This window comes from Engystomops pustulosus, chromosome 7 (genome assembly GCF_040894005.1).
Source record: "Engystomops pustulosus chromosome 7, aEngPut4.maternal, whole genome shotgun sequence".
In the NCBI taxonomy this organism is placed as follows: domain Eukaryota; kingdom Metazoa; phylum Chordata; class Amphibia; order Anura; family Leptodactylidae; genus Engystomops; species Engystomops pustulosus.
In genome coordinates this window covers 148673901-148694735 of record NC_092417.1, presented here as the reverse complement: position 1 = coordinate 148694735, position 20835 = coordinate 148673901, and the positions used below count along the sequence as shown (strand labels likewise).

General features: G+C 41.8%; 1 protein-coding gene across 1 annotated transcript in view; it reads left to right on the top strand.

Annotated features, from left to right (window-relative positions):
* The first annotated feature begins 2333 nt into the window (after positions 1-2333).
* The window catches only part of EPS8L2 (EPS8 signaling adaptor L2), an 83757-nt gene continuing 65255 nt past the window's right edge, over positions 2334-20835 (top strand). The window contains exon 1 of the mRNA XM_072118193.1: positions 2334-2518. The gene's annotated coding sequence lies outside the window, so the exon portion shown is untranslated. The remainder of the gene's footprint in view (positions 2519-20835) is intronic.

Genomic DNA, 20835 nt, shown 5'->3' with positions numbered 1-20835 from the left:
ACCACGCCGTATTCCGGAGAAAGATAGGACATGTCCTATCTTTCTACGGGGTACGGAGCGGTACGGTGCTGCACGTATGCTTCACCGCACCGATCCCATAGGGCGCCGTGCGCCCATTGCCGTCTATGGGGGACATATATCGACCGTATATACATCCCCCATACGGCAGTGTGAATATAGCCTTTTAGGCGCAGCTGCTCTGCCTGTCATGCTACGCAAATCGGGGGGCGTGCCGTCAGACGATCGGACTGATTCGGACTAAGCGTGGGATTTAACTTTCAAAATGTGTCGCAATACAATGCACTTACATGCACCAGGAAGAAGATGGTGAACTCCGACTGACCTGAGAGGGGAAGCGACACATGCAGGATATTGGGTGCACAATCTTAGTGATTTGTGGCACAGTGCATTGTTGCGGGCAATGCACTTTCGTTGATCTCCAAGGAACGGGTAAGTAAATGTGCCCCATTGTGTCTAGTGGCTGTATGGACTGAAATATTTTAATATTCCAAGGAATGAACTAAAAGAGAAGCTTTTCACATTTTCATCTAAATGTTGCATCTAAATGTTCTTCATTTATACTTTAAAACAGCAGAAATGAATGAGTGAGTGCAAGACTGAACCAGGCAGAAGCAGCTTGAAATCTATTTCACATGGGAAGAACCCGTACAGGCAACCTGTCACCAGATTTTACACCATAAAACTACTATGTGCCTCTTGTAGGGTATGTCCTTTCTAGAATTCCATCTTCTCTAAAGTCATGTGAAAATGAGCCGAGAAAAGTTATATTTTGTCAGAGATGAGTCAAGTTTAGAAATGCATTACTACACATTGGCAAGTGACCTTTGTAACAGTGATTGTTGGTTTCTGCAGCATCATATGGAGCCCTGGACACACTATCAATATTGATAAGGACCTATCAATTACCTAAGGGCTGATTTGTGAATGTCACTAGCTTATACTTTTATCTGATATTTTACAATGTACTCAAATACAGGCAGTCCCCGGGTTACATACAAGATAGGTTCTGTAGGTTTGTTCTTAAGTTGAGTTTGTATGTAAGTCGGAACCGTATACTTTATTATTGTAACCCCAGTCAAAATCTTTTTGGTCTCTGTGACAATTGGATTTAAAAAGTGTTGGATTGTCATAAGAACCAGGATTAACAATAAAGCTTCATTACAGACGCCTCTAACTGTTATAGCTGATTATTGTAGCCTAGGACTAAAGTACAGTAAATTACCAACATCCAGAGGGCCGTTTGTAACTAGGGGTTGTATGTAAGTCAGGTGTTCTTAAGTAGGGGACCGCCTGTATATACATGCTCAAAATTAGTAGACAGGAAAAATAGAACCTATCCCCAAAAAAGAGTATGACTTGTGTTTATGCCAACATAGAATTTCTGAATTCTAACGTGACGTAGTGCTCATCCTTAGGGTTTAATCACACAGGAGTGTCCCCATAGATCTTTACGACTCCTGTCCTATATTTTGCCAGATTTGCAGCCGCTAGTCTGTCTATGGAGGGAGGAGAGGTGGAGGGCGCTCAGCCCTGCCTCCTCCTTCTCCCCGTCCGCTCGCCCCCGGACTGGATCCCACATACTACCCATATCAGGTGTGCAGCTGTTTTTAGAGAAAATTAGCTATGTTTTTGATTTCCTCAAAATCTTCTCTATGAACTTATCCATATTTGTTCTATCAGGACCGCCACTAGGAGTTCGGGGACAATGACTGGCAAATTTTGTGGACCCCCCACAGAATGATCATCCACTCTTGTGTACACAGTGAGTTCCCTTCACCTGGAAAGGGAGGAGGGTTTTGTGTGACTTAGGGCCCCTTCTTCTGCTTGGGGCCCCCTGAACACAGTCACACTAAACCCCCACCCTGATGGCGGCCCTGGGTTCAATGACAGCGATTGATGTATAAGAAATTGTAGGACAAGTTCACTATCTTTCTTTTACTTCCCTTTCTTTACCTATAGTATGAGTGACATATAGCAGTAATAAGCAAACAAAGGGCGAGAATTTTTGCCATGACGTATACGATGCGACAGGTTAACCGGTGGAATGTTTGACGTGAAGCTTTGACGTCACAGCAGGATAAGGCACAGACGGTATACAGTAAGCAGCAGATTTTCATGGGTTAGGTGATCATCTCTATACATCTGGCTGGAAACTTAATTATGCAAACAATGTTACTGAATGGAAACAAACACATGTATTCATCCAGTGTCACACACATATTCTCTTGTCTAGTCACAGGCATAGCGTACAGGGCTGGCATGTGGGCGTCCCCTCCCTGGATCACTAGACCTGTCCTTCTGGTTTAACTCCACCTCTGTTTGTGCACAGTCAAACATTCACCTGCCATCAGACCACGACCAAAGATTCAGTGGTATCTAGACCAAGTGACAGCCACCTTCGCAGCAAGTGACAACTTTTTTTTGTGTGTGTGTTTGCGTCTGCTGGAATTTTACGGGAGTGCAGATCAAGGCAGGAGAACCTAGGAAAGTTAAGACGGTGAGTAGATGCCGGATATTCTCTGCGGAAAAATGACATAAAGCATTAAAATAACATAATAATAGAAAGAGACTGACAAGAGAGAGAATGAGAATATTGAAGAAGATCTATAAGGCAAATGCAGAACTATATATTAGTCCATGTGTGTGATTATTAGTAGCATGCGGTAATAAATGACACCATAAGTGACATATAGATGATGGGATGGAGAATGACAGGACAATAACTGGATGATGAAATAGACAAAACTTGTAATGTCCCTTTAAATGCAGGGGGGGGGGGGGGGGAGGTTGTCACTTCCTTTATCTGCACCTTAATGGGCCCCTTGGCAGGACTGCGAGTAACATGAGAGGGGGCCTGGCACTACCTGTGCCCCGTGCTGTTTCTGTTGTGTTCATCACTGAAAGCTTTGGCAGGGAGTTTTGTAAGGTGATAGTAAAGCCTGGCGTCAGGGCTCGCTAGAAAACCGCACTGACCGGGTATGATGTATGTATAAAAGTCAGCACTGTATGGCACCACTGGCACAAACACACAGCAAAAACATATATATAAAGGGATTATAGTGAAGCCACGTATTTACAGCAAGTATTTGCTCTGTGTAATGTCAGGGTTATGATGAGATTACATGTATTAACATTCTTACAACATGAACATATTAAAAATATATGTTACAATGCACTGTGCCACGTGACCGGATGTGGAGTTACTCTGAATTATACGTTCCGCTTTTGACTACAAGATTTTATTTCATATTAAATATGCCAGTATTCCCCTTTAAGGTGACTTTCTGGGCTGCGCTGGCTTGAGATGATGAGTGATGTATTTTTTGGTCTATCTCAGGAATCACATTACAATCTGAAATCTACACCCAAGTGCTGCGGTCTATACGCTACTCAACAGATATAGCGCCATAGATTGTATAATGGATATGCATGGTATTGCAGTTTAGCCCAATAGTCACTAGCATAGGACTGCAAATAGGTCATGTGACAGATGGATGCGATGTCATAGGCTGGAAAGGCGGAAGCACTTCAATCACCTGATCGGATGGGGTGCCAGGAATTATTCCACCCCAAGCTAATTTTGATGACCTGATGTCCTGAAGGATATAAAGTTAAAATTCAGTTATTAATTTAGTGAAGCTATAATTTCATTAGTGTAAAACATAAATCATTTTTCCCGATATCAGAGAATATTGGCATTGAAAATCTGGCCCATTAGAACAAACTAATCTTTGGTTACTATGGGCAGTCACATCAAGCTGTTGTGTAGTTCCCTGCATACTTATCAGTCTACAGTACTTGGACCATGAATCCTGAATAGAAATTAGTGAAGGATTAAATACTGGTATTATGCCCTATGCACAGAATGTTTGAAGTGAATGTGGCCATGTGCTATCCGTATTAAAAGTGTACGGCATAGGTAGCATATGGCCACATTTCGTAGCCGTATTGCCCACCTAACCATGTCAGAGCGCCTTCTTATGGATGTAGAGGGACACTCACCCCCTCTTCTTTCTGGAACCGGCTATATGCTATGCCTAGGTATGGCCTGGGTGAGCTAACCTAACATTCGTCTACAAGAGGCCTAACAAAGGGCAAGTTAATAGCTATAGTACATGGGTCATGGAAACAAATTTTTTCAGTACCTGCCAACCACTACCAACCAAAGGGACCTAAAGCTTTCATCCCTTGATGTTGACTTGGAAATCATGAAATGTTTTTACAAAAATATATCTTTTTTGTTTGTGGGGGGTTTCATAGATTTCAATAGAATGGGATATGCATTTATGACCAACTCTTATATGTAAGTGTAGTAGGAGGACATGTGGTATCGCAATGGGAGTTTTAAACAACTGTTTTGCCTTCAACCATAAAGAGGACCTCTCAGGGTTATTTGGTACACCAAACCACCCACAGATCCTTATGGACTGGTGGTTTAGTTTTCCAAATTGTCCTTTACCAAGTACCTCTGTGGGAGCTATTAAAATAAAAAATGTTTATTTCTAGGTATGTATAAAGTTTTTATGGAGGGACTTGGTAAAGGGCAAAACTAAACCAGCAGTCCATAATGACCTGTTGGTAGTTTAGTGTCCCAAATCGCCCTGACAGGTCCTCTTTAAATGGGATGTCCAAGACTGAATATTGATAACCGACAGATATTGAACACCTGCAGTAATCTGCTTTGGCTTGTGTAGTGGGCATGTAATCCCAATGGCAAAGGAGATGGGACCAGTGTCGGACTGGGTTTCCTTAGGCACGACAGAGAAATCAATCTGGGGGCCCACTTTTCATTATCCCCCATACTCTAGCAGCCTTCAAATTGTGTTGTTTTCTGATGGACCCCTGGGGGTCAGTATTGGGTTGAGCCAGGGCCCACCGGAGGATCCTCTGGTACTTTGATGGGCCAGTCCGAAACTGGATCGGACCAAGGAGTCTGGGCCTCTTTTCTATAAGGGTCTCATTGCAAATAAATGGCCTATGGTATTTAAATCCTTAACTTTAGCTTTTTCCCCATAGAAGAATGATGTCATATGATTGTTGGTATAGGCAATCCCAAATTGCAGAAATTTAGATCCGGATTGTCAGCATTCAATTACAGCGATTGCCTAATATCGATACGCAGTGTACAATTTCTGTTGGAAGGAAGTTTGAGGCACTCATGGGGATAATATGTACCGCACTTGTTAGTCCTCTCTTCTCCGTACAATGGGCATTCATCACAACATTCAAGAAAAATGCATGGAACAAAAAACGCCAATAAGTCAAAGCTAATTAGAGTCTTAGTCACACAAGGCCTTACACTTGAATGGCTTCAAATTCCTGATCCATTATTGAGAGCCCCTGATCGTGCCGCCAGTACGGAGGCTGAGGAATGTGAGTGTGGCAATGCAAATGTCACAGCACTCATTCTACGATGCCAGGTAGAGGTTACGTAACCTTCACATTGCTTAACCCTAACTGTGCAGGATCACTTTTACAAGTGTCCAGATGATCCTCGTCGAAAAGCTCCTAAATACACTCTATTAGTGTCAATGAGATGACTCTTAGGATAATCCCCTTTAAAGAAATTTAGGAAAGCTGTTGGATCCATCAGTGTCCTTTGTAAGATTAAATCATGCATAATTTCCTCATGTTGAACATACATAATGGAGGCCATTCAATATTGAAACTGGCTTTATTTTTTTCCCCTTGCGCCTGTTGCACAATACTAATAAAATATCAGTGGTTTTACGATATTCTTTTTTTTTGGCGCACAATCTGGGTATGGCTTGGGAACCCAATACTTTTCCTGCGCACATTTTTTGGCGCATGCTAAGGCCCCTTCCACACTTGCGTTGCAGATCACGTCAGAGTTTGATCAGGGTGCGATCAGGATTTGGTCAGTGAAAAAGCACATTTTGCATCAGAGTGCAATCAGTTTTCAGTCAGAGTTTGTTCAGTGTCTCAGTTTTTCACGCGCGTTTTCAATGCAATTTCAATGCGTTTTTCACGCGCAGAAAATGTGCGTAAAATGGCATCAAGACTGAGCTCTATCTTTTCTATGGCAATTGATGCGAGATTGATGCGTCTCCATAGACTTGTATGGTGCGTTTTTCACGCGCGTGACTTGCAAAAGTAGAGCATGTCGAGATTTAAACGCGCGTTAAAATAAACGCGCGTGTGTGTGTGAAAAAAAATGCAAGTCTGAAAAGAGTGCAATGCAAGTTCTGCGCGTCAAAAGCACACGCAGAAAACGCACGTGAAAAAAGCAAGTGTGAAAGGGGCCTTAGAGCTGTAAAAAGCTGGTTTATGGAGTTCTAATTCACCTTCATAAATATAGAGACAGTTCTAGACCTTTATGGTCCTGCGCCAAAACATTAATCCCTTGTACCACAATCTTACAGCCCATTAAAAATTATAGCACAACTTGTGTGCCAAAAACACAGATCCTGCACCCAAATTGATAAATTCCTACCAGTATTTGTAAGTTTTAAAGTCCAGTAGTCACACAATTTCCATATGCACAGTTAAACAGAGAATTCCGATAATCATTAATAGGACCACCCACTGGACTACTGTGGAAACTAACAAAGTATACAATTTTATGATATATGAAGTGCCGCGTTTACCGTACCCTTGATTAAGAATACAATTTTATACATGACATGTTCTGCTAAATCTTTTCCCACATACTTCTGTATCTACCTACCCAGTGACTACTGCTGCATAACATGCTGTCTGCAGATAGGACACTAGGTCCAATCTGCTCAGCTCCTTCTGCTCTATAACATGATACCTGTAGATAGGACACAACGTACAATCTTCTCAGCTCCTCCTGCTGCAAAACTCGATACCTGTAGATAGGACACAATGGGGCTCATTTACTAAGGGTCGCACGCTGCACTATTGTCGAACTGTTCACCTTTTTCGGGTCTAAAACGGCTTGTACAGGTATTTAATAAGTGTGTGCTGCTGGGATTGTTTTTGCGCATGCAACTCTTTTTGCGGTGCAGCTGCCCTGGCTTCCATGTGACACAAATTAGGGAACGTGGACTGTCCGACTGATTCGGACTGATCGCGGTATTTAACTTTTACATTGTGTTGCAAGCCCTAGGATGCACCACTAAAAAGATGGTGAACTCTGTCGGACATGAGCGGGGAACATGCATGATTTCGGGCATACGATCTCAGTGAATCACTGCACGGTTCATTATAGTCAGACAATGTGAACTCCAGTGACCGTGTATGTAAATGTGCCCCAATGTACAATCTGCTCAGCTCCTCCTGCTCTATAACATGCTGCTACAGATAAGACACTATGTACAATCTTCTCAGCTCCCCCTGTTCTATAACATACTGCCTGCAGATAGGACGCAATGTTCAATCCAATAAGTTCCTCCTGCTCTATTCACAGTGTTAAAGGTTATCTTTGGGAAGAAACGTAGAGAGATTGTTCTGCCATTACAATGGGACTTTGAGATGGTAACAGGATTAGGCCATTTGTAATTTGAATCAAGAGTTCTATGGCTGTTAATTTAAAAATATTACTGTTATGTTATTAAATATTATTATTATTTTATTATTAACATAAAGTAAAGTTCAAGATAGTGGACTGCAGTGCATAGAGGTATATTCCAACTATGCATCTTCTATACTGACGCTTTCACTGGGAGGTATTCATCAATTTTGTGCAGGAGCCATGCTTTTGGTGCACTAATTGCTAGGTAACGAACTAACTCCACATTCATGAAGGTGAAATAGAGCTCCGTAGACAAGCTTTTTGCAGGTCAAAGTGTGCGGCACAAATTGCGCCAAAAAAGTAACTAGAGGCAAAGCTGCTCCCAAATTCAGGTGCAGCAAGGAAAGAAAAACTATTTAAAAAACTGTTGGAAAGACAATTACTCCCACGTGTGATTTGTCCTCATAAATAAAGGACAAATCTATTTCTGCTTTTTTATATAACATGCTCTTTTACAATAACTTGTACATGGATTTGTGCCCAGCGACATGCCCATCCATTTTACTGAATTTGGTACATATGCAAAATTCTGTCTATAAATAGTCCATTCCCCATGTAATTCCAGATCCAAGCCTAAAACAACAAGGTTCATTTATTTCCAATAGCAGTTCCAGCGGCTTCCTAAATTTGACAGGCAGAAGAGTAAGCAGGTGATGGTAGTATCCTCTGACCCCAAACACCCAAACCGCTCGAACACTCTGATTCATGGCTTCAGCACAATGATAAGTGGAGTTTTTAGGTGATACATAGGTTCTTATTTGTACCTATTTTTATACATGACATTCAATAGAAATTGAGCGACAGTGTGACAGTTTTTATCGCCATATTGGTTCATGTTTCCAGGAAGTATTGGCTAAAAGGGATATTTCAGGCTATGTAAAAATAATAAGAATTTAGGCCCTGTTCACACATCATCCAGATCTGTACAGTATATGCTATCAGCCTGCCAAGAAAGCAGGGGAGTTCTCAGGATCATTAAGATTTCTGGTAGCACTGTGCTGGGCTAGAGGGGTCTTTGTTTTTTAAAGCAGCCCCTACCTCTGATTAAAACATAACTGAAACGGAACAACCCCTTGAGCGCCAAAATGACCAGGCCTGAAAAGATATTCTGCAAAGAGACCCCTGGAGGCCTTTTTTTTTTTTTTTTTTTTTACTTATTTATTAGAATTTTTTTTAAAGTTTTCTTAACTTCTATCCTAGCTTTAGTTACAGAGTGAAACAACCCATTGTTGGGGACTTATGAATCAAGTATAAAATTTGATGTTTTTGGTCAGTAAAAATTGTCCAATTTTGATGCGATTTGGGTCAAAATGTTAGTGCTATCTTAGTATCCGATTTTAAGTGTCATCATAGTTGTATCCGAATTTCCTAGCTCCGAGCAACTACCTTTTTTCATCTTCTAAGAATACCACACTAGTGTAGTCCATTTTTTTTACACACCCTGGAAGATTAATCACAAGTATCTGAGAGGAGAACTGTTCTAGTTGCTTATAGTAACCAATCAGAGCTCAGCTTCCATTTAATAAACAGCTGTGGAAAAATGAAAGCTGAGCTCTGATTTGTTGCCATGGGCAACTAGAACAGATCTGCTCTCAAGCATTTTTTATAAATCTTCCCCAATCATTGACTTCAATGAGCAACTTTCACACACAGTGGGGGGTATTTATCATGAATCCAGAGCTGACAGATACACCAGGAGATTTGTTTTTCATGCACAATAAAAAAAACAACCCATATAAATGTGATCTACGTTTTTCATATAAATAGATAAGTGAAAAATCATCTGCACTCATATTATTTGCAAAAGCAGTCATTTTTTTCAGAGACTCTAAAAGCAGAGATATATAAGTTGTCCATGGCAATCAATCAGAGCGTAGCTTTCATTTTCCCACAGCCGTTTATAAAACTAAAGCAGGGCTTTGATTGGTTTCCATGGGCAATAGAATAGTTATGTAATTACCTCAGACATTTGTGATAAACCTCCCACATTGACTTGAATGGGGAGTTTTTCAGTCATATCGTACGCAAAAGTTGAGCGTGCTGCGTCTTTCACTCAGCAGGGCAAGCATGCATGAAAACAAATGCATGTGTGAAGAATTTTATTGTCCCCAATGGGTCAGTGTCTGATATCATGTTCACATTTGAAAAACTGCCCTCACATTGAAAAGACCCTCACATGGGACCATGGCACTACGACTAGGCCATCATGTCTGTTGTTTGCAGCCCGTTTTGTCACCAGCATGTGAGGTCTGCTCACGCACTAATGATAGTAAAAAAGACTGTCCGGGGCGCAAACTCAGACAGACAAATTGGAATCCAATTTGCTCTAAGGGCGCTGTCCCACGTTGCGTTCGCAAACGCAGACGCATTCAAAACTGCGCCCACCGGGGCGGTCCGCGGTCCGATCGCATCGGCGTTTCTATGGAAACGCCTGCGATCGGGTACGAGCCGCCGGTGTTTTGCGTTCCCGATCGCAGGCGTTTCCATAGAAACGCCGATGCGATCGGACCGCGGACCGCCCCGGTGGGCGCGGTTTTGAATGCGTCTGCGTTTGCGAACGCAACGTGGGACAGCGCCCTAAAATGTGTGATTCGCTCAGAGAACCACAAGTGTGTCAATTTTTTGTGTGCCATTCATGGAAACAAGGGATAGCATATGGACAAATTTTATGTTCTTGTGCATGTAGTCTAAATTTAGAGTTTAAAGATGTTGGGAAGGCGCAATGAACTGAGCGTTTAGCCAAGTTAAAACAGAGTTCTCATACAGTGTTTTTCTATCATTATGTATGTTTCATGAGTTTTGCCAGAGCACATATACCGGAGAATTAAGGCAACAAAGTGTCGTCTTACTGTTTACTTTGTACATAGCTTGTTCATAGTTACAAGGTTGAAAAGAAAGACGTACTGTACCTCCGACATGAACAGACTCTTTTATTTCTGAACCTTAGTTGACCCAATGGAAGTCAAAACCCACCCTTGGAAAGCGTACACTTACATTTTATGGCTAAAGTTAAACATCCTATTTATAACTTGAATGGGTTATTATTGGATGAGTCTGCGAAGGATCCGGGTGTAACCATTAATAATAAACTAAATTGAACAAACAATGCCAGTCAGCTGCATCAAAAGCTTACGGCATAATGAAAAAGGTCCATGTACCATAATTCTGGCATAACCATCACCTTCTTGTAGAAGATCAATTAATTGAAAGAGATTTCCCTTTGAATATAATAGAAAATCAAAATGGACCGTGATCTTATATCAAGACTGACATGGTCATGGTTCTTGACATGGTCTTGCCCCCTAGCCTGTGGACACTGTGAATAGTGATGTTTCCAGGTATTCATGGTTTTCTCAATTTACTTCAATGGAGGTTCGAAAAATAGTAGTGTAAAAAAGAGAGCATATTTACATACTGGAGGTGGATGGCGTTCAAGTGATCACCATTTGGAAGATAGCTGTAAGCGGAGTTGGACTGGCCCATTAGAGAACCAAAGGATCCTTTAATGGGCCCAAACTTTAACTCAATGATGGCCCCCAGAGGTAAAGCAGAAGACAACCTAATTTGGAAGTTACTAGATATTTCTTCTCTAGGGGATGATAAATTTTATCTGGTGGACGCAAGGAGCCCCAGTCTGGCACTAGCTGTGAATGGTGAATAGAGGGATCCTAATAAAATGTTATCTGGTGGGCGCAAGGAGCTCCAGTCTGGCATTAGCTGTGAATGGAGGGCTCCTAATAAAATTTTATCTGGAGGTGCGAGGAGCCCTAGTCTGGCACCAGTTGTGAAGGAGGGCTACAAATAAAATTCTGTGTGGTGGGTGTAAGGAGCCAAAGTCTAGCAGTAGCTGTGAATGGAGGGCTCCTGATAAAATTTTATCTGGTGGGCCCAAGGAACCCTAGTCTTCACCTGCTGTAAATTTCTTAGGTGGCATGTGCCCCTGTAAAATTTGGGCTGTTATTTAGTGCTTCTATCTGTATTAGTGCAAAAAGGAAATTGGCAAAAAATAATTGCGACATTAGTAAAGGTCGAGATAACAAAGATTCAGGTGATGCGATGGTAAACATTGATAACTGGCGTTTGGTGTGAGGTGGAATTTAGCGGCCAGTATACAAACAATGTGAATAAATGCCAAAGATACTGATTACTATACAGCAGCTGGTCTGGAGATGGCACATTTCCCTCTTATATGATATTTCACTTTTACAGCCAAGACTAGTTGTTTATACTCCATGTCTAAAGGTCAAAAATAGTTGTCTCCTGTAACCATGAAAGCAAAATGTAAAAAAAATCACAGCCTGGTGCTGTATGGAGCTTTTCTTCTTTTCCATTTTTACTATTTTCAGACACCTCATGGACATAAGCGTTTGTATTCAGATTAGCTCCCGGACCTATACTGACACAATGTCAACTTGTGCACTATTGTATGCACTCGCCCTGCCAGGACTTTGATCTTATATTCAAGAATACTATCATAAGGTCCTGGCAGGGCGATTGCTCATGGACAGATAAGATCACATGACCCTCCATCTGTGGCCATTTTATCATGTCTGGCTGATGAGGTAAAAGGCAGAAGGCTCCACTTTACATATCAATGATGCAGAGCAGAACTATCAATAAATACTTTACCTAATATCCTGCCCTCCACACTTAGGCTATATTCACACTGCCATTGCCCGCCCGTACCGTAGCGGGCAACGGCAGTGTACGGGGAGAGGAGGAGGAGGTGAGCGCAGCTCACCCCCGCACCTCTCCATAGCAACCTATGGCGCACGGCGCCGTATTATGGGAAAAGATAGGACAGGTCCTATCTTTTTCCCGGGTACGGAACGGTACGGTACTGTACCGTACGTGTGCGGCACCGTACCGCTCCCGTAGGGTGCCGTGCGCCCATTGCTGCCTATGAGGGACGTATATCGGCCGTATATACGTCGGCCGTATATACGTCCCCCATACGTTAGTGTGAATGTAGCCTAACACATACTCACATTACAAAAACATGAGGTAAAGTGACCAACCCCTTTAAATCTGCACCTTTTTGATCCCGTGGCATAGGCTTGAATCCCAGAAGCAAGCACCATCCATACATGTAATGTTAGATTAACATCACATCTCATCTTAACACATAGGGATCTGCTACTAGCTGCCAAAGATTTGATGCCCACACAAAAGATGTATTCAGCCAATACATGAGTATTCATTGGGGTTTTAGGTTGATCACTGGACATCTCTACATAGGTTGGTTGTAGGGATTGAACCTTCATAGAAATGTATTATGTTCATCACCCCATGTAAAAGTGATATATAGGGGGTCATTTACTAAGGGCCCGATTTGCGGTTTCCCGTTAATTGCCCTGGGATTTTGGCGCGCGATCGGATTGTGGCGCATCGGCGCTGGCATGCACGCGACTGAAATCGGGGGGCGTGGCCGAACGAAAACCCGATGGATTCGGAAAAAACGCCGCATTTAAAACAAAAAATCTGTCGCGGAGCTTGCCCTTACCTTCACTCAGCCCGGCTCGGTGAACTCCATCGCGTTCCGATCCTATTCAGCGCAGCAGCGCCACCTGGTGGACGGCGGAAGAACTACCTTAATAAATCCCGGCCGGACCCGAATCCAGGGCAGAGAATGCGCCGCTGGATCGCGAATGGACCGGGTTAGTAAATCTGCCCCATATTGTTGTATCATGCAGTGCACCAAGACTAGTATCATGAAGAACTCTCTCTATCTGTAGTTGGAATATGAGGAACCTGCATGTTTTATGACCCCTTCAAAGCTGGTAGATCTTTTTAGTACTCACATGAAAAGAACTAACTTCTGTATATTTAAACAGAGCTCATAGCAACAAGTTCCAAAGGCTAACATGCCGCACAACAAACGCCTCTACTTGAGTTACATACTGCTTTCAGCAGATCAAGCTCTCGTCTCGGCTGATTCCAAAATGCAATCTACAAGTACCATGGAGTTATTCAGAACACAGAAAATGGTTAGGGTTGCGTTCACACCTTATTTTCAGACTGCATTACAGATCACAGACCATGATGGAGACATTTATTATAAAAGTCAATGGAGTTCATCTGTACCATTTATGTCAGTCATGTGATGGATTTGACACTGTTATTATAATCATTGTTCCTAGCCTGTGGTGGAGCAGAAGAGCATAAAAATAATAAAGATGTGAAGCCTAAGTGATCTTATGTCACATTTACAACATGGCTAAAAGGACACCAGGGTAATACATACATTGTAAATACATTATTTACTAAATGGCAATCTCATACTCTTTATAGCATATAATACACTCATTTGCTTCAAACAAGCACTAGGAAGGAGTTGCTGGAATATAATGTAACTTTCATTGCATAAAAATTAGAGTGTAAGGATCAGTTTATTGCGGAAAACTGTACATCTGCAGGGAGACATCACTATGTGCATTATTCCTATACAATGAAATCACCATGGGCCACAATCATCACATATCGTAAAATAGGCGTACAAGCCATGATTTAGTTGAAATTCCTGGCGCCGTGTCAGGAAGTGCGACTTCTCGTCCCAATTCGCAAGTTGGGCAGGGAAGGGGTGTTGCCGTGTCATGCAGTGGGCAGGCGCAGGCTATGGTGGCTCTGGCGGTGCACCCCCAGACGGACCCTCCTGATAAATCTGGCGAGTGCTGAGGGCAAAGATAGAATCATACGTTGGCGCACTTAGTATGATAAATGTGCCCCCACGTGTAATACCTCAATACTTATTGGGGATTATTTGTGTTTAGTCTGGAAATTTGCACCTATCTTTTTTTTCATTTAGGTTTTGGGATTGGTTAATATAACAGGCATCTTAGCCTGTTGGCTATTTAAAAAAAAAGTCGCACAAAACTTGCAACCCCTTCTAATCTTTTTCCTACCGCCAACTCAGGAGTCGAGTTTATTTGGGACTTTTTACCACATTTTTTTTTAAATGGCCACATCTGGGTTGTAAGAAATATATTGAGGGCAACACTAAAGAAAAGTGCAGGAAAAAGTAAAAAAGTAATACATTTTTACGCAAATTGTCAAAAAAGTTGCAAATATAAGAGAAAAACAAAAAAATTAACTCCATTGTACACTTTGGGACAGTTTATAATTGCCATTTCCCAGTTGAATAGCTACCACATGTTGGCCGAATCTCTGTTTAAGGAACATAGCCCGGGAATCGGACCAACAGGTTTATGATGCTGCCGTCAAGTCACGAGACAACAATTGCCAGCATCAAAGCTGCAACTCCTGGTCCCATAGAGGTGTTCAGTCCTATAAATATTGGCAATGTTCGAAAATAGCGTTTGAAATTACAAATAGCAGAGGTGGTGGTCAAAACCACCATAAGCTTTTATTGCTCTGGACCCACTACTGGAGGTGCACAGGCCTCATTCGTAGTCAAGCCCTGTAGGCATGTTTTGTAAGATCTATGAAAGGCAGAGAAATAAGTCAACACTTCCTTAGTATAAGAGGCAGAGAGGATTAATATGCTTTGGTTGATCAGACATGTTACAATGTTATCATTTCTGACCAAACAGACATGATCAATACGTCTTACCAGGTTCTTATCATCGCTTCTGGTCACAGTGATAGCAGCTCATGCGTCCTGTTTGTCTGCGGATAAAGGCTTGTACCACACGTGATGGAAGAATTGTTGCCATAGGTGGACACTTTTCAGACTGGAGAAATAAACTGCAGTAATATTTACTTTACCTTTGTGAGTAAAGGGTTAACTCAGGCGAACCTGGTCAGGGCGTGGTGAGGGCATTGGGCTTGCTCCATGCTCATTACTAATGTCATCATAAAACCAGGAACTTTGATCCTTTCCACTAAATTAAGCGATATTTCTGAGCAATGCTCAAGGATCATGGGAGGGAAAACATTCTAAAATTATCTCTGGAAGAACAATGTTCTATATACTAAAAGTATTTTGTCACTGCTTAAATTATCGGAACAGACTTTATAATGCAAATAGAGTAGATACTAGGGTCCACTGGAGAATTCTTGACTGTCACCTAAGAGCCCACATATATCTGCTTTCTAAAATTCAGAATATTTTGTACATGCTTCAGAGTAAGTTTTTGAAAGACAACTATATAGTATGAAATAATGAATCCTGAAGTCCATCCATCCATCCATGAATTACAAGATTTGTTTGATGTAGTTATTTATTGTTTCTGCTTCTGTTTGAACATTGTCGCTGTAAAATAAATATATTAAGACAATTTCGGAGCCAAGTGATTGTCCAGGGCACGAGCCGGGCACAGGGAGTGTGTTATTTACACTGGTTCTAAACCTCCCGCACTGACCACAAAGGATTCTGGTCACAAGTGATTGAGCGAGTAAAACCTCACTGAATATGGAAATGTTACAGTATATGGAAAGCCAAAGGAGAAATTCCAAACGCACCCTAAGGCTACATTCACACGGACGTATGATTTCTCCAGTCCCATATTTACGGGCCCTATATACGTGCTGTTTTTCAGCACGTATGTAACCCGTATTTTATACGCCCCCCTAGACTACTAGGGCATACGGAACTGAAATACGGGAGAAAATAGGGCATGCTCTATATTTTTATGCGGCTAGTATACGGTACGGTATGGAACGGAGTTAACAACGGCAATATAAATGGTCAGACGTATTGTCCATTTAAATGAATGTGGCCATATGTAATCCGTAAAAAAACGGTATAGTACGGTACGAATACGGCCATTTTCATACGTCCGTGTGAATGTAGCATAACTATGAGCAAAAATGTTTGTAAAGGCTGTGTTCACACTGGACAGCAAATCTACACTCACTGCATTCAAAATTAACTTTGCAATTGATCCAAATTTGAGGATCCAGTCAAAAGAATTTGGCAAATATTCCAAATATGCTCATAGTATGCTTGTCCACTACAGGCGGTCCCCTACTTAAGAACACCTGACTTACAGACGACCCCTAGTTACAAACGGACCTCTGGATATTAGTAATTTACTGTACTTTAGCCCAAAGCTACAATGAACAGCTATTAAATGCGTCTGCAACGAATCTTTATTGTTAATCCTGGTTCTTATGACAACCCAACATTTTTAAAATCCAATTGTCACAGAGACCGAAATTTTTTTTGCTGGGGCTACAATTATAAAATATACAGTTCCGACTTACATACAAATTCAACTTAAGAACAAACCTACAGACCCTATCTTGTAGGTAACCCGGGGACTACCTGTACTAGGTTTGTGCCCTAATACTAATAGATGTCTTCCTGATTTAACAACATCAAGGCAGTACACCTTGGGTATACTATACACGCACCCAACATCCAACAAATGCACAGTGAAGTGGAGGAAATGTGTACGCACCAGAAATAAGCCCACATCGTAAGGAAATGATGATGGTTTAGTACCCCAAATTCTCCTATTAAAATGTATTTTCTGTTTTCTACTGCACCTATGCAGACCTATCACAGATTGCAAGCTCTTGGGGACCGGGCCCTCATTACTATTGTTTCATATGACCATGTTATTACTTTGTAATATATTATTTTGTCTGTACATGCCTACGATGATTTGGAAAGTGCAGCAAAATATGATGGTGCTGTAGAAATAAAGATTTGTCTTAACGGTATTGTGTCTCCATGGTAACAGACAACAAACAGAGTCTGTGTAGTCTGATTCTCCAATTCCAGTCCCTTTTAACTGTCCACTACATCTTCCTACCTTAACAAATACATGGAGTATAATACAGGATCAGACTTGTTTATTGTCTGTTACAATGGATGACGCAATGCAAAACGCATTTTTCTAAATAGAAAGTGGATTCCACCGTCAAGGACGTAGTTATGACCCTTTCTGTAACCATACTCCAGAAATGGAAAATATTAGAATTCTTTGCAGAACTTGAAGCATCCGTTTTGCACGTTTGTATCCAGACTTTGGCTAGGTGCACAAAGAGTAGTCTCAGCTGAGAGAATTTTGTAAGTAGGTCAGATGTGTGATAGGATCTGTGGGATCCAAACATTGTGACAATGATCACTACGATCTGATATTCCCGGCCGTATTGTAACAATACTTGCTGCTCTCATGCCCAGCCTAAGTTGTTATTTATATACTGTATATGTTTTTTTGCCAGTGGTGCCAGGGCGGAGGTTCAGAGTCTGGGTGTGTCCCATCATGCAGATAGTACATGTAATTCTTCAGTACTACTAACAGATCATCCTGTTTAAACCAATGGATTTTGGTTTGAAGTTATGTAGATCAAAAGCCCCCTAGGGGAAGGCATAATATGTGAATCCTAATTAAGAGATTCATTTAAGTAGGGGTACTCCAGCCATGAGGCGAGTTGAGCCTCTTGTCTCAGGCAGCGCTATCTGCAACAAGATTTGGAGGGGGCGAGGGAAATATCAGGAGCACAGTCAACTGCTACATAGTAGGACCTGACACTTAAAAATGATGTCTATTCATCTGACCTTCTGGTGGAGGTCAATTGATTCTTTACTAAAGTGCCAGGCTGCAATGATCAGCTGTAAAGTGTCTGTAATGAAGCTTTATTGATAATCCTAGATCCCATTACAGCCAAAAATTTTGAAACTCCAATTGTCACTGGAGCAGAAACATTATTTGTCTGGAGCTACAATTATAAAATATATAGTTTCGACTTACATACAAATTCAACTTAAGAACAAACCTATGGAACCTATCCTGCACATAACTGCCTGTATTACTATCGGATAGGGCAGAGGGAGACCTGTTCTATAACTCGCCTTAGGCAGCAGAGAGTTTAGGTTCGCCCCTGCATTTAACCCCTGGCACTAGGAAGTAGTTTCTGGGTGTAGCTCAGTCTTCTTCAGGTGCTGTACAGTAAGTCACTTTTTCCCTAACTTGTCATTTGCAGAGAAGATAAACCGGATCCATCACACAAGTAGCGCAGATGGAAACCAGAATTTCAGCTCTGGCAGAATATTATTAACTCTTCTTATACAATCATTTATCCATCATATCAATAAGTACAAACAGGGTATCACACCCTAAGGACAATAAGAGATAATAAAAGATAAAAGATGGGTTTATCTGCCCGTGTGAAATGACCCTTCTACATAAACAATGTTTTTGTCCGTGTCCTTCCCATTATTTCAGTGAATAGTACACAGACAAATACATTTCTATGTGCTCATGCATGGGCATGGTTTGGGCTGATTGCCTTTCTTTTCTACTGTGGACCTAACACGCCAATGACACGGACTAGGAATAATGGACTATGGAACTGTTGTTTCAGTCCACAAATCCCAACGTGTGTGCCGGTAGCCATTATGTACAATTTAGAGCGGTGGTGGCGAACCTATGGCACGGGTGCCAGAGGTGGCACTCTGAGCCTTCTACATGGGCACCCTTGCCATCAACCCAGGGTACAGTTTGCCATACAGGACTCAAGGCCTCTTGCAGTCCCAGGCAGCCCAGAACCCTAGAAGGAAGCTACAATGATAATCCAAACTTCTTCTCCTTCTTTCTACTGTATTGGTGTCCTTGTGGTGCCTATACAATTTGAACCTGTGAAAGAGCAGGGAGTAATAAGTTACTGCTTAAATTGTCGCATCGGCACTTTGGGAAAAATATGTGGGTTTTAGTTGTAGTTTGGGCACTCAGTGTCAAAAAAAAGGTTTGCCATCACTGATTTAGAGGGTCAATAACAACTACAGCAGCTTATGGGGTAATGGTCATGTTAATGTTACATATTTCCCCATATAAAGAGGAGACCTACATAGGTTACAATAGATAATTGTCCATATCTGGCTTGAGAATTTGCAGTAAAGGGGACACCACTGGAATGGGCACCATTAATAGTGCAGCATACAGTACTATTCGATCTGCAAAAAATATGGCACCCATTATAGTCAACGGGTGAATCAGGTCCAGTAATGTGGACAACTTATGACGATTTATTTTAAGTGCAGGTTCCCCTCAGGTATTTCTTCAGTCACTTGACAGGAACCCTATATTTAACCTGCGTCACAAGAATGTAAGAATTCAGAAAGAGGTAGAGGTGGTAATTACTAAGCGTAGTGACCATAGCACATGCCCAGTGACACCTACAGTGTCCCTATCTGTCCGTCGTCTGTCTGACACAATGGAAATAGCCTGAAGCCTCCTAGGTCCAAGGTAAGGGGTTATTGATGGTCTTACAAGCTTATCTTCTCCATAGCAATACAAAACAGACCTGTAAAAATGTCACACACCCAAAAACTTTCACAGATGTTACAGCCACCCAACGCACAATGTCACATTCCAGACTATTAAATATTCACATAAAAAATTCCGTCCGCCCAAACATCAAGGTTCATGGATCATGCATGGTAGCACATAAAAGAAGGCTTCTCAGTCGTGGCTCGTAATCCTTGCACTCACCGTTCAGCTATAGTATTTTGTGTTGTTCGTGTATTGTCAGGGCATTAGCACAGCACAAACTGGAAGCCTTCTGAACCGCCAGACATTCTAGTAAGTCAAATCTATCAAGTTAACTCTTCCCGTTCTAATGACAATCCCTACACCATCTGCCCTATGTGAGCCAAAGTATTAGTGAGAATTAGACACAGCTTAGTTATCGCCACTGTCTGATGTGTGTAATTGGGCTCTGGGGTTATGTACACAAGATCAGTACTGCATTATGAAGACTTTTGTATCTTAGGATCTAGGTTAGGGGCAAATAACTACCTCTGTAGCAACCATAGTGGCTGCTATGGGGTCCCAGTTGTCAGAGGCCCTACAGCTCAGACTGAGCAGCACACAGCGGTGTCCATCCAGGCACTGTGACTGTAGTAATTTACTTATATTTGTTATTCATGGCCTCCTTCCTTGTAAAATTATGCTAATGAACATGAAGGGCTTCTGAAGGTGCAGAGAGAGGAGGACACAGTGTAACAGCCAATGAAGCTGCAGCACTAAGGGGCTCTTGTAACACCCTCAGGAGCCCTTCAGGGCAATTAGCATAATTTTAAAAGTAGAAAGAAGGAAGCCATGGATAACAAATATGATATTACCACAGCCACAGTGACTGGATCTATGAGTAACCTTCCCTGCTTTATCTGTGCTTGATTTTGATTTTCCTTAAGGTAGATATTAGAAGCAGCTTCAGTTATACGTTCCTGCTACTCTTCGGCCCCTTTCACACTTGCGTTTTTAACGCACGTTTTCAGACTTGCATTTTGTTTCACGCACACACGCGCGTTTTTTGCGTGAAAAACGCATTATACAAGTCTATGGAGATGCATCAAAAAATGCATTGCACTCTGAGACACTTGCAAGTCCAATGCGTTTTTCACG